This window comes from Desmodus rotundus, chromosome 11, assembly GCF_022682495.2.
Source record: "Desmodus rotundus isolate HL8 chromosome 11, HLdesRot8A.1, whole genome shotgun sequence".
NCBI classification, from domain to species: Eukaryota; Metazoa; Chordata; class Mammalia; order Chiroptera; family Phyllostomidae; genus Desmodus; species Desmodus rotundus.
The window spans coordinates 91,989,524-92,004,257 of record NC_071397.1 but is presented as its reverse complement, the minus strand read 5'-3'; the positions used below and the strand labels follow the sequence as shown (position 1 = coordinate 92,004,257).

The 14,734-nt window shown below is 45.3% G+C and overlaps 1 protein-coding gene across 6 annotated transcripts in view; it reads right to left on the bottom strand.

Moving 5' to 3' along the window:
- Window positions 1–14,734, bottom strand: part of PLEKHG1 (pleckstrin homology and RhoGEF domain containing G1) — a 200,388-nt gene that overhangs the window by 99,373 nt on the left and 86,281 nt on the right. Inside the window, exon 1 of one of the 6 annotated variants that reach the window (XM_024551967.3) lies at window positions 9,875–9,968. The exons of the other annotated variants lie outside the window; for them this stretch is intronic. The gene's annotated coding sequence lies outside the window, so the exon portion shown is untranslated. Of the gene's footprint in view, window positions 1–9,874; window positions 9,969–14,734 lie in introns of those variants that run through there. 6 annotated transcript variants of the gene reach the window in all.

Below are 14,734 nucleotides of genomic sequence, written 5' to 3'. Positions count from 1 at the left end.
GCTGACCCCCTTCTCTGCATGTATCAGCCTCCCTCTTCTTGGCTTTTCTTACTCCCCCTGCAGACACTGTGCAGAGCTGCTGGGCAGCAGCTATGACTGCTCTCGCCCAGTTGTCTTTCTGGACAGGGCCCCTTATAAGGTGTGGTTACAGTAAACCACATCATAAACTCCCCTGTCCAGCGTTTTTATCAGGTATAAGCAGATTAAAGTGAGCATCCAAGGAGCCCTCAAGGAACAGGGGTCAGGAAGGACAGACTGGGGGCAGGTCGCCCTACTTGGTTTGTCTTGCTCCTTCTAGGCGGCCTATGGACTGACCGTGAACATGTGAGCCTTGAGTATTCCCCAGGATCAGTTGGTCACCATTCCAAGGACACCCAAAGCTGGGGACAACTGCCCAGGGCCAGTAGGGCTCCCAACATGACATCTGCTCAGGCATCTGTACAACGAAGACATGACAGAATGGCAAACCCCAGGGCATGACGCTGCTCCTAGAGCCCTGGGGCCTTAGGTTTTCACCATGACAGCTGGCCATCACCGCAGCGACGCAGCAATAAAAACCATGCTGGAAGCTGAACTAACTTGTTCAATCTAAACCTCTATTTACTGCCCATGAAGTGACAGGTGGAAAGGACACAAGACCTGGAGGTGGGCTGTGTGGAATCTCAGCTGTCCTCGGCAATTCTGTCATCTTGGGCAAGTCACTAACCTCTTTGGGCTCCAGATGGCTCTGGATTAGCAACATGAAAACTCTGGAGTCTGTGACATTTAGGAACACTTTCCTAATCTACGAAATCTAAGATTCCATGGTTTTGGATGATGGGGAGGCACAATGACCCGCTTCTTAACTCCACCGACAGTCTCTCTTGAGGCTCCCATATAACGCGAAGATCTTAAATGCGGCCTCACTATTACAGTCAGGTGACCATGAGCTGATGCAAAAACCAGGAGCATATGGCCTTTGTATAGGGAATCTGCTTTAAATTACCCATAATTCCTTATGTGGCCAAACTTGTGGTAGACACCTGACTCCACTATTATCAACAGAAAGATTCCCCACAAAAATCATGAACATCACCTGACAGCAGGCCCATGTCTAGCATCAAGATTATGCTTTTTACTTATTTAGTGACCTCATCTCCACTTTCTGCAAAATCGTGTTCTGAAAGCGAGGTTATAATGAAGACTACGAAATAACTCATTTGACCGTGGGGGTATATAATTTGGTGTTGCATCCCAACCAAGCACCTGGCCTCATATACTCCTGGGATAGTGGTAACATAAAAGTTAATATAACTGTACAACTGCAAAAGTTAGGCTCCTCTACTTACAGATAATGAGGAGTATGGCTTGTTGGAAATGATCGGAGGAGCTCATACACTCGGAGTGCATGTGCAATTATGGTGATTGGAACCAATTCGTGCAACGGGTGTCCTGGTTGAGCCTCCATGGAAACTAGGTAAGACTGGACATTCTTTGTACTTGTCCCCCAAGCTGGAACCTGGTTTACTTGCTTTGATTGACTGACTGAGAGATTGACTGACTTTCAAGGCATCTATTTCAGATGGCTCCACCCCCCGCCAAAAAAAAGAATCTGACAATATCAGAAACTGGGATTCAGGTGGATGTCGCAGATGCTGTGTGGGGTGTGGAGGCTGGGGCTGGAGGCGACTGATCTGATGGTGACAAAAGAGTCTGTGGCCCTGGGAGGGGCTGGGGAAGGAACAGCCACAGGGCCACGAGGGTCAGGGGAAGTACTGGCTTCTAATTTCATGAGTAGCAACTACTCAGGCTGACCTCACCCAGTCACCCCTGAAGCCTGCGAATGCCCCAGAGAAAGAAGAGACTGGGTAGTGAGAGAGAGAGAGAGAAACTGTAACATCTCAAGCAATTTAGCTATAGGGTTTTCAGGGAAGAAAGCACAAGAGGAAAGGGAATCCTTTTCCCATAGAGAGAGAGAGAGAGAGGTGGCCTTGGCAGCCTGGGCTTGGGTGACCCACTAGGTGAACTCCCACGGGAAGCCTAGGGGCACCAAATATCTCAGGACAGGGGCCCTGGGAGGGTAAACAACCCAGGGTGAAGGGCAGGGAGTTGGGGAGCCAGGGAGGCATGGCCCCAGAACAGAGGGGAGGGGATGAGGTCTTGACCCTGTGCTGGTGGGAAGGGACAACAGAGCTGGCAAAGTTTAGTCTTTTTGTGTCACTCGTCAGTACCCACGGGGCTGGTGGGGCCTGGTGGGAGCTAAAGACTCTTTCCCCTGGAAGTTGTGATCTGGGGCCAAGCAGGCAGGGGGTGACCTGAGGACTTGTTTGTCAACACTGGGTTTAAATTTCTTTCCACTGAGGAACCAAATTTTCAAAGTGAGGATATTTTACACACAAAGGCAGACTTTATTTATTTATATTTTTGGCTTGGGAAAGAGGGAGGCCAGAAAAAGGAGGAGGAAACATCAGTCACCACCACTCTTACATGCCCACTCGGAGGCAGCAGGTGGAGCTGAGCTTGCTCCCGTCACCCTGGCCTCGGCTTTCCGGTTTGCCCCAGTCCCCACCACGCCCTTCAGTCAGACACCGGCCCTCCTTCACTCCTTCCTGTGATGTGCCTGTCCCTGGAGCCTAGAGAATCTGACTCTGGGTTATACGTGTGGACATACTTGGACACTGCACTATATCTAGGTTAGTAGTTTTAGAACAACCAGATTATGAGACATAATCTGGTTAGAACAATTTATTTCTCTTCAATTTGTGAGTCATATGCAAATGAAACAAAGAATTAGAAATGCCACTTGTTGTTTGTTATGCTATACAGGATTAGGGGAGAAAAAGAAAAAGGTGCCCTAAGATCAGAACCACCATGGACAGCTTTAGTGAGGGGTGAGGGGCAAATGTTTACAGGGATGAGGGTGGGAGAACATTAACTGAAGGTCAGAAAGTCTGAACCGTCTCTACCATTGGATCTCACAAACTCTTATTTTCATTTTTTTCACTCTTTATATTAATCAAAGTCTTTATCCTGGTAGTTCTTTCACAAACCTATAGCACATCCATAAATGTTAGAATTCACTCAGGGCCTCTATGAAGGAATTAAGATAGAAGAAACAGTCCAATTGGTAATTCTGCCAAACCAAACACCCCAAGAGCCCGGTGTCATACTTTTTGACATTGAAAAATCCTGGGACACTAACACAAAACCCACAGCTGGAAGAACACCACGCTGAGATATCTGGCCATCCTTGGGGGTCCACCATCTAAGACCCTTCTCCAAATATTGAAATGGGGCTTCATTTTTGATAGTTTTCTGAAAAACAAGCCAAGATCAACTATAAATGTCAAAATTTACATATCACATCCTAATCTCATAAAACCTTTGTTTTTTTTTTGTTGTTGTTGTATCTTTTAAAAAATAATCGGACAGAAGTTGAGACTTAGGAACTGGAGGTCCTAGTCCCATCAAAATAAACAAGGGCTGTAAGCCTGGGTTTATGGGCAAGAAAAAAAGAGGCCTAAGCAGGCCCCTGACTTGGAAGAACACTTGCGCATTTGACACTCAGCATTTAAGACAGGCCCAGAGGCATTAATCAGGAGCATTTTTCCTAGAAAGGGGGAAAACCCCCACTGCACCCTCCACCAGTGTTTATTTCTTCCTGAACCCTGCAGATAAAATTTGAATACACAGAGGCCTCCAAGGGGATTTGCAGAGGTACCCAAGTCTTTCTGAAGAAGAAACTCTCTGATATGTGATATCTTCCCTCAGGAGTAGCAGGAGGAGGGAGTGGGTGAGGGGGATGGAAAAACAAACCCAGCTACGGTCCCCCAATCCTGATGTGCAAGGAGTAGAAAGCTTCCCGGAGGGAAAAAGCTGCTCCAGCCTTGAGAAGCACCAAGCAAGTCTAGCACACTTCAGACTACTTAACTGGCTGGCATTTGTCTTCACAACTGGGAAATGTGTTTAAGAGGCCGGGGCTTCTTTTGGGCACACCTCCCGGCTGGCACCGTGGCTTTCTTCTGGGTGCTTCTCTGGAAGCCGCGTGACAAGAAAGTGTTAGAGAGCAGGGGATTCTTCTCTTCTGCATCAATAAATCCCACTCCACGACTTAATTTAAAAAGTTTGTCTGAAGATGAGCGAAACCATTTATAATTTATGAAAGCAAGCGCTCTGATGGCATTCAAAATATACTTTGCATTTCCATATTTGTTGTAGACAGAGATTTAAATCTACGTAGACATTTTAAAACACCCTTTATCAGAATGATGCTGTAAACTAAATGCCTGACAAATGAAATCTCCGGTTGTCAGTACACACGCTAAACCCACCGTTTCCAGGTGTGGCCCAACGCCTCTTAAATCACTGTTGTGGACTGAATGGTAGGCACCCCCACAAACCCCCAAATCACATGTGAAGCCCTATGATTTACATCGCAGATGTGGTTATATTTGGAGATGGGGCCTTTAAGGAGGTAATTAAGGTTAAATGAGGCCATAAGGGTGGGGCCCTAATCTGATGGGAATGGAGAGTTTATAGGAAGGGGAGGACACACCAGAAAGCTTTTATTTTGCTCCGTGCAGCGCACAGAGCAAAAGCCATGCGAGGACACAGCCAGAAGGAGCCAGGTGCAAGCCAGGGAGAGAGCTCTCACCAGAAACCAACCCTGCTGGCACCCTGAGCTTGGACTTCTAGCCACCAGAACTGGAAGATGATAAATGTCTGTTGCTGAGAGCCTCCAGCCTGTGGTATTGCTCTCTGGCAGCGCAGGCTGGCTGATACAGTCACCATCAGCTGTATTTTCAACAGCAGCCGGACTGCTGGCTCTGGTCTGAGCACACGGAATCAGAACGCCCAGGGATGGGCACCCGAAATGGGCACGGGTAGCTGAGCTCCTTGGTGATTTTTGTGCCTAGGAAAGACTGACAACCATGGTGGCAGGGTTGCTCACAGTGGCTACCACCCCCCAAGCCCCTCCCTCTCCCTTCCCTCTTCCATCACCTCAAAGAAGAAAGGTTTCATGGGGTCACCGATAAAACAGAAACCTCAAGTCCTCAAAGGAAGGCTCCCCAAAAGAGGGATCAAAGATTATAAACAGAACTAATCAGAAATCAGGTTTGGGGCCAGGGCGAGGTACTTGTAGGAAAAGCCACCTCCGTGTCTAGACTTGGGCTTGTTTGGAGAGGAGCCATGCAGCTCCACGCTGTTGAGTCGATGAATGTTCAGATCTGAAGCCCGAGGTAAAATTAAGAGTGCCTTTGACCTGCGGGTATGCCCCACCCTCCCAGGCCAGTGTGGAGGGTGTGGGTTAGGTACTGGTGACTTTGCATTTGGTACCCTGGCCATCTCCTCCCTCACTTCAAGAATCAACTAAGATTGATATCCAACATTCTAATAGGTAAAAAATGGAGTTGGACCATCAACTATAGAGGATACTTTCAACTCTGAAATCCAAGGGCCAACAGAAAAGAAATTCTTGCTGTTGTTAGACTCTTTCTTAAACTCCTCATGGAAATCACCACAGTGATTCATCAGAGTGAACATTCTACTAAGTCAGCCAAACTGAAAAGACTTGAAATTAACCTAGTTGTACTGTCAGGGATAATGATAGCATATAAGCAAGTTCAAAGGCACCAAGTAGTTCAATCATGTAAAAATGTTACACAAGCCCTGGCTGGTGTGGCTCAGTGGATTGAGCACTGGCATGCAAACCAAAGGGTTGTGGGTTCGATTCCCAGTCAGGGCACACGCCTGGGTTGCAGGCCAGGTCCCCAGTAGGGGGTGCATGAGAGGCAACCACACAATGATGTTTCTTTCCCTATATTCCCCTCTGTCTAAAAATAAAGTAAAATCTTTTAAAACTGTTACATGAAATCCTGCATGTCCTCAAAAATCAAGGTATTAAATAATAATCGAACACTATTTTTAAAAACAGTATATTCTCTGGAGGGTGATACCAGGGCACTAGTATTTTTTCTTAAAGTGACTCACGTGTTGCCAGGGTAGGGGCTACAGCTATGCTACAAGGATGTTACTGTGCCTCTAAATTAAGGTACTACATGATCCTGGACTTTAACATCGATCCAACTGTCTTTTTAAAGTCAGGAACCATCTTATTACGGGTGAGCAGTGCTAGTAAGTGGAGGCACCAGAGTTTGAACCCAGGCAGTTGGATTTCAGAGCCTGTCCTCTCAATTGCTGAGCGATACTGCCAGGTATGTACATTTACATCACAGATCTACAGAATTAGAGCGCTTGGGATGTGGGTCTGGAGTTCAGGGAGGGGGCTTAGGAACAATTTACTACAAATCCCCCATTGTATAGATGAAGCTGAGGCCTGGAGACAGGATTGCCCCAGGTAAGCCAGCCCAGTGTTTCTCAAAGTGCAGTTGGTGCCGCAATCACCGGAAGGGCTTTGTAAACATACACTGCGGGGTCCCACCCCCAGAGTCTTTGATTCTGGGGGTCTGCAGTAGGGCCTGAGAATTGCTAACAAGCCCCCAGGTGGTGTTGATGCTGCTGGTCTTGGCAACACATTTTGAGAATCAATGACTTATTCGGTGACTTTGCTAGAATGAGGCTTCCGATTTCCTCATGCTGTATCTTCCCAATAAACGGTGGGTACCTGCTGCTCTATAACGGTGAGCAGCTGAGGGAGGCTGGTCAGCCTGCTAGAGCAGCCCTGAGCACTGGCATGGAATGCCTCCCCTCCCAATTTAGATGAGACATCTGGAAGCTTCTACCCGGCATGTGACACCATGATTCACTCTAATATTGGTACTTTGTTATGACCCTCTCTACTTACCCCAGCATGTAAGCTATCTGAAACAATACAAATCTGCTTACTGCCAATAATAAATATTATTCTGAGCTATTTACCAGACGTTGTGATCTGAAATCTGGCTCTTTCAATGTTAAACCTAGCAGGAGTTAGCAAAGATAACAGGGGGCTATGGATAATTGGCAGTATTTATTCTCAGAGGAGAAGAATGATTACACAGTTTCAAAGTTTTCTTTTGTTTACATTATAATTCAAAAGGAAAATTTTTTGTTTATTTGTTTAGCTAAGAGGATCCATTGCCTTTCATTAAGATCCCTCATAGAGAGAAGTATTTTGCAAGTAGGGATATTAATTATTGCTTAAACATGCCATGTTTAAAATTGCTTAGTTTTCGTGTCGTCACAGGGTGTTCTAAGGCTTGAGACATTGAGTGAGTATAAGGCATGAACCTGGTACATACTAGGTGCTCACAGAATGTTACTAGCTCTCAACATTACTGTTCCTATTCCTTCAGAGAGCCCAGGGGTTGGCCCGATCGCTTAGGTAAGTGGGTAGCCCAAATGGCGTGACCTGAGTGAGTAGGCAGTCCTCAGAATCAACACTCTCTCTTCCTAGCTAGCAAGGTGATTTAGAGACCGTGACACTGGAGAAGCATTTATGGAGCATTGAACCAAAGCATACTTTTGGAATGTCTGTTAGGCACTGGAGATCTCAGGCAAGGCTTTTAGAGAACAGTGACATTAAATATTTTTTTTTAATTCTGAAATAAGTACAACTGATAAGAAGTTGGGGGAAAAAGGAACAGAAAAGAGAAAAGAGAAAGGAAGAAAATAAAAGGAATAAATGAATGAAAGAAAATAAATAAAGAAAGAAAGCAAAGAGAAGATTAGAAAAGAAAAGAAAGGAAAAGAGACGAGATGAGAAGAAAAGAAAAGGAAAAGAAAAGAGGAGAGAAAAAAGGTCCCCCTCCCCCAGTCTCCCTCAGCGGTAACTAACACCTTGCACAACTGTAGCTCAGTAACAAAACCAGGACGCCTAGGGCAGCCCAGCCCACCGAGTACATTCGAATCCCACCAGTTTCAAGGAGAGTTACGTTTTGGTTGTGAAGGACAGAAAAACAAAGAGAAGAAATAAAAAGATGTACAGGTGACGAACACAAGCCATGACTACCGGCCAATGTTACTTTGAGATTGGTCTTTGTCGTGGCCACGAGAAAAACGTAAATGTTAAGCACATAAGTTGTATAAATAAGACTCTTCCTGGGGGAAAAGAACTTCAAAAGATTTTTTTAAGAGATTGAGCTTAACAATTATAGGCGAATTAACTTGTATTTCCAATTATCTATAGATGTGAACATTTATTAGTAAAAACATCCTTTTAAAGTGAGAGGTGAACCTAAGATTTGATACACACAGATCCTAAGCCCACCCAAACTCACACACAAGCTGCACAATTGCTATAAAAGGGTAAATGAGGGTCTCTAGAGCTTTCTGTATTGCCTGGCCTGGAACTGGGCTTGGTTGCATTTCCCTAAGTCAGCTTTAGATGCCCCATTACTGTACTTATTGTAAGGCAGTCCTTATCAATTTTTTAATGGTCCCCCAAATACTCTTCCTTGAGCAGTCTCATTTTCATATATATGTAAATATTAAAACAATAGGTAAGGTTTCATTCTGTATCTCATTTTCATAATATAAATCGTCAGGTTAGGGAGTCGAACCTTTAATAGGCCAACAACTTGAACTAACAGCTATCTTTTAAAATGGATACAACACAACGTAGTTCACAACTGACCTCTGGGTTTGCTGCATTTGCCACTATTTGGTCCTTAGCTGACTTTTTGTTAAAGAAAAGGTGAAGGAGAAGCCCACCAGAAGAACAACATGTCTTCCAAAGCTCCTGAGAAGCAGGTCCTCTGGGTCTATCAAAGAGGGCTCGAGCTCTGCTCCTGAGCAGGCAATGATGTGGTAACATTTTTGATTCTTCTCCCTCAGAAAGTTGCTGTGGTATCAGGAAACAAAACACAGCATTTTCCCTTTGCCCCGTGGGGAGCTGTCTGTGTCGGCCTCCCCCCAGCGAGGCCGGCCAGCCTCACAGATGTTTCAATTGTACGCCAAGAGCTGACACCTCCCGCTGCGTTCATCTGAATTCTGAATGACCAAGCAGAACTTTTGCAGAGGGCTCCCCGTTCATGGCCCGCCCCAGGCAAGATTCTGAAATAGGAGAAGCTTGTCCTGGACCAGATACCTCCACTCACTCCCCAGGAGAGTGTCCTGAAATCTCCCCACTCCCCCTCCCCCTGCCCACCCAGGATCCCTCCTTCAAGGGCTGTGCCCTAAGCACGGCCACCCCACAAAGCGTCTGAGGACACGGGGAGAGGGCTCAAATAGTCTTCCCAAGGCACCCGGCCAGAGAGCTGTAGGCCTGACTCCAAGTTCAGTGCTCTCTCTATAACCCACAGCAGGCAAGACTGCTCTGTGGGCCTAAGCCAGTGAACATTTACTATTTCATCCATTTTTGAAGCTCAAGAACTACAAGTGGTTTGTAACGGTCCTTACTTTTTCAGAATCACATCATCACATACAGTCTATTTCAGCTCCTGGAGAAATTTTTAAATGCTTGAAAGTATGAATATGTTTTAAAGTACTTCTGATAAGAATATATGGTTTCCAATCAACATTTGGGAAAAGGTAGCCCAGTGTGTATGTATATGTGTGTGTGCACATTTATATACAAATATACATACACATATAAAATTAAAAACCATGAAAATAAGCAAAACCAAGGAATCCTGCAGTGATCGTAGCATAATTTTTGTGTATTTTCTTGGTAGTTCAGAAGTAATTTTATACTTTGAAATTCAACAAAGCCTTACATTTAACAGATAACATGTAAAGAAAAAAGTTCTGAAATCGGATGTCTAAAATCACCAGAACACCACCAGAGGACTCAGCCCCCCACCTCTCTCTCTCTCTCACACACACACACACACACACACACACCCCCTTTAGCGAATGCTTTACCTGGGAACCCTTTTCCTCTGCACAGATGGTTTCTGACATCTCTGGACTTAAAAAGCACTTGTAAAATTATGCTCATGAATCACTTACTCACTTTTCAAATGCTGGTTGGCTTCAGAGTCCTTTCACGCATTTTGCATAGAGATGCTGTTGTTCAGACTCAGAGCCACAGAGTGAGATCAAGGGGCCTGAAGAAAAACAGGCCACGGGAATAAGCAACAGTGTGTCCCCGAAGAAGGTAGAAGAGTCCGTGTGCATCTGTGTGTGTGCATTACATGTGTGTGCATGCCCACATGCATGTGTAACTAGGGAGTCAAAGTGTTTACTGCAAGTCATCCTCTGATTTCAAATTAAAAACTGCAGATTTCATTCCAGAGCTGGCAGCCTGCCATCACCGTGGGCCTCAAAGTGGCTCAGGGCTTTGGGGACAGGGAAAAAGACGTCACTCTCAGAGCATGCCACCTCTCCCACCGGTGGCATTACGGTCAGTCTCTTGGGGTTAGTGTAAATCCCGCTGCCAGACTTCCTGACTTTCAATGTAAACTATCAAAGAAGCCGTTTAAAGGATGTACGGACTTTAAAAAAATCTTCACAGAGGGAAGGCATTCTAAAACAGTTTCTGTGACCGCAGTCCTTCCTCATCACAACCTCGGTATGTACAGCCAGGGCTTCAGACACTATTTCAGGCTAATGGCCAGGTGTCTGTACTCTCTGCAGAACTTACAAAAAGAGTACCCCAAGTTCACATGACTGGTTGTGAAAATGTCAAGAGAATGAGAAATTAACATTTACAAGGCAAAGATTCTAAATTTGAATTATTATTTTAGAGTTTCTCCCCCATTTTCTTCCTGACTAGAGTGATTCAATAAGTACCCTTGGTCACTTTCCAGGCATTTTCACACAAAACCCCTTCCACTCGAGGAGGGCACATTCTGTTTCAAGAAAACGTCAACAGCCAGCTGGAGCTCATCATAGAAACTCCAGGGTCAGACATCTGCCGCAGCGAGCATTTGAGTGCTCGTGGTGGTCAGGCCCTGCTGGAAGCGCTTGACATACACTGTCTCATTCAGTCCTTGCAAGACCTCTATTATCCCCACTTTACAGATGGGCAGCTTGAGGCTTGGGCGGGCGAGGTACAAGCAGCAGAGTCAGAGCTCTATCCAGGTCTGTTTTCTCTAGCGCTAGAGATCTTACCCACTGCTCTCGACTGTAACATTCAAGGAAATGTTACATTTCAAGGAAAGGGATATCAGCAATTTTCTCTCGAAGGGAGCAATACTTTCTGCAGTCTAGGCTACTAGCTTGTAGTACAGAGATATATTCCTAATGAATTCCTAACATTTTCTACACCCTTATCTCACACTAAGACCGACTAGAGGCAACTGTGCATCAAAAGCCAAAAGACAATGTGCTTGCTGAATTTTCAGCTTTTAAGAACTTTTCCAAAGTGATCAAAAATGAAAAATTACATTTGCAAAAACCTCAAGCTAAATGGAAGTTCTGGAAGCATAAAGCTAAGAGCAACTTCTTTGTCAAGAAAGTAGAAACCAGGGTCGATTTTCAAGTGGGACAAATACTGTTCTTTGGAACAGAAAGTTGTTGCTGGATCTCGCCAGGGAGCAAAGGGCTTATAAACTTTGAAAAAATAAGGTTCGCATGGAAACAAAAACTCAACAGCAACTCCTCTATGGAGACCAACAGATGCTGCGTCTCCCCGATTCTTTCAAAAGCCAGCGCTGGCTATTAAAATGTCAATGCAGGAATAATAAAACGCCAACATTTCTAGTATTCCTGGAGAAATGCTTATGCTGAGGTTTTTCAACGTCAGTTTTATAAAAATTTACTAGCAGAGGAGATTGACGGACACGGTGACTTACAAGATTAGATGGCTCCGGTTCCCAGGAATTGACCAGAAAAGCTCAAAGAGACGGAAGCACAGTCATGAGGACCACAAACTAATAACTAATAATAGTAGTTAATACTTATTGAGTGTTTAGTAGGTGCCAGGTACCATTTGTAAGCTTCTTTTAAAAAACAATTAACTCATCTAAATTCTCACAACTACTCTAAAAGGTGGGCATCACTATCACCCCTATTTTACACTTGAGAAAAATGAGGCGCTGAGAGACGAAGTTCACACTCAAAGTCAGACAACTAGTAGGTGGCAACACTGGTATGTGAGCCGCCAGGCTAACTCGGACTGAGATCTGACACCCTCTGCTATTGTCACGCCCTGTCCCTGAGCCCCGATACAAGGACAGCGACCGTCCCCACATAACTGAACTCATGGTGGACAGAGGACAGGAATCTCTGCCATGTTCCTTTGGCAAAGGCTCTTCTTAGGAACTAGACCTGTGATGCCTCTGTCTGAGGGTTCACTGTCCCGTTAAAGAGCCAAAGCCCCAGGCAGACTACCGGAGCGTGTTGCAAGATGAAGATGAGCGAAGCAATACCTGCCTACAAAGTGGTACCCGTCTGGCTGGGAAAGCCTTCTAAAGTCTTGGAGGACATAGCCTCCATATTCTTGAATTGTAATTTTTGCGACTGTCACTACTTCACCCTGTCCCTTCAGCCAGTCACAAGCTCCCTGAGGTCCTGACTGCATCCCCACCATAGCCTGGTGCAAAATAGATGCTTCATAGACCTTGTTGCAGGATTTGCGGGCGCCGTGGACACCTTCCCACAGAGGCTAAGCACTGAGCTAACTCTTCGTGGACATGAGGCATGAAGATGTACAGAGAGGGGGGTGAGAAGGCAGCCAAGTGTTAGAGAACAAAGCTGTAGAGGTTGTGAGAGACGGAACTCATGGGGAGTGGTTGGCCTGAACCGAGCAATTGTGCTGGACTGTGACCAAGCAGGGTAGGTCCTGATGCAGGACCTCACCGTCTCTCCCGGGGAAATGAGACATCATCTCATAGGCAATTGAGATCATTGGCCAACAACACGGGGGAGGAAGGAATCTGGTCAGGTCTTTGTTTGCTGACACGAGAGCTCCCAAGTCCCAGAGTTAGAATGATCAGAGAGGGGCCAAGGTTGAGAAGCATTTCCAGGAAGGGAGGAGACAGTGATTAAGTTACACATTTAATGAATTCATTTATTCTAACATACCAAGTAATGGGCCACCAGTGTATGTATACATACTTACAGACAGACAGTGAACCACGTAAATCTGCCTCTACTCCCTAATGCAGTGGCCACTGGAGAAGCTTCTACAACTTTCCATCACTCCTTTCCAGCGGGAGGAGTCTCCTGTCCTGAGCCCAGAGTGAGGGAGAGCAATCAAGCAGAGAAAGCCTCAACAATTATTTTGAGATTAGTAGCAGGGGACTGGAGGTGCTGACGTGTAGGATTGAATCCAGCTCCAAAAACTGTGATCACTTGTGTGACTTTGGGTAAGATGTTGAACCACTTTGGGTCTCAGTTGCTTCATGTGTAAAATGGGGGCAATTTAGCACATACTGCAGATTGCTGAGAGCAATGAACGAGATAAAGTATATGCAGCATTTAGCCAAGGGTCCCGGCACATAGATTTTCTAACTTGCGTTTTCTTTGATTCTGTATTCATCTATTTGGCCTCCATTCGTCACAGGGCCAAGCTAAAAGCCCAAGTTGTTTCTCGCTCCCCTGTGATCCAGGGCATGCACTCTGCACCACCTCCTCATCTGACTCGCACACATAAAAGCAGTGTTTCCCCCGCACTCCTCACCCCGGGGCCAGGTACCAGACAACAAGGGGCAGCTCCCATGTGCCCAGGCCTGCTGGAGTTAGACAAACAGCTGATGCTAAGCAGTTTACCCTGCCCTGCCTTGCCCTTCCCCTGGAAACCCCAATAAAAGCTCAGCCTGGACTTTCTTCTCGCTCCACTCTGCCTCCCAACTGCCACTGGCGCTTCCCCTTGTGGCCCTGTGTGGCAGGCTGTGACCCTCCTCTTGGGAAATACAAGTAATAAAAATCTTTCAGGGGCCTTAGTCTCTCTGTCTTGTCATTCAGTCACCTATAAATTGAAATCCATGGGTATAAGCATCGAGACAAAGCTCAATAAATAATAGCCACAGCTTTTCCATAGGTCATAAAATAGACTCGATTATGTTTATGCCTCTTCTTTTCACCCTCTCTTCCTATCCTTACTGTCACTTTCATAGTTTTGGCCTGAATCATCGCAACAACCTCCTAAATCTACCTTGAGAAATTCAATTTCTTGCTTCCTAAGACCATTTCTTTACATAGGTATCTTCTAAAACTCAGGATGTAGATGACCCTCAGCCAGGAAAGCCTGATACAGTTCCCTTTGGTCTACAGATCAAGTCCAACCTCTGTATCTCAGCACTGAAGTTCAGTTCTTCTGAAGTCTCACCAGGCACTGTGGCTATACAGGACAGCTCAGCACCCCACAAACGCCATGAGCTTGTCACACCTGTGTGCCTTGCCGAGGCTGGTGCCTGCCCTTGGAATGCTCTTCCCTGAACATGGAAACACAATGCAATTGGGGCCTCTGATTTGCGTACATAGTGTAATTGCCCCTGATAGTATATAATCAGACTAATCCTGAGTTTTCAGTTTGACTTAGTAGAACCTTCATTCATTAAAAAAGACTACAAGTATGATAAGAGCAAATATTGTATTTTGCCATATAAAATGCACACCCACGTTTATGGCCCAAACTTTCAGGAAAAAAAATCTTTTGTTTTAATTTTTTAATTCATTCATTTACTTATTTCTTTATTTATATTCAGGCACTTGCTTTTTTTGTTTTATAACAGAGCTCTGACTGTTTTATAAAGGAATTTTAGCATTTACTTTTGAACATATTATGGTACAAGAAATTTCATGTAACAAATAATTACAAAACACAAGAGCAGATACAAGGTATTTCAGGTACTACCCATGCATAATGCATGCCCTTATTTTTCCCTCAAAAATGTGGGCAAAAGTGTGCACATTATACATGGCAAAC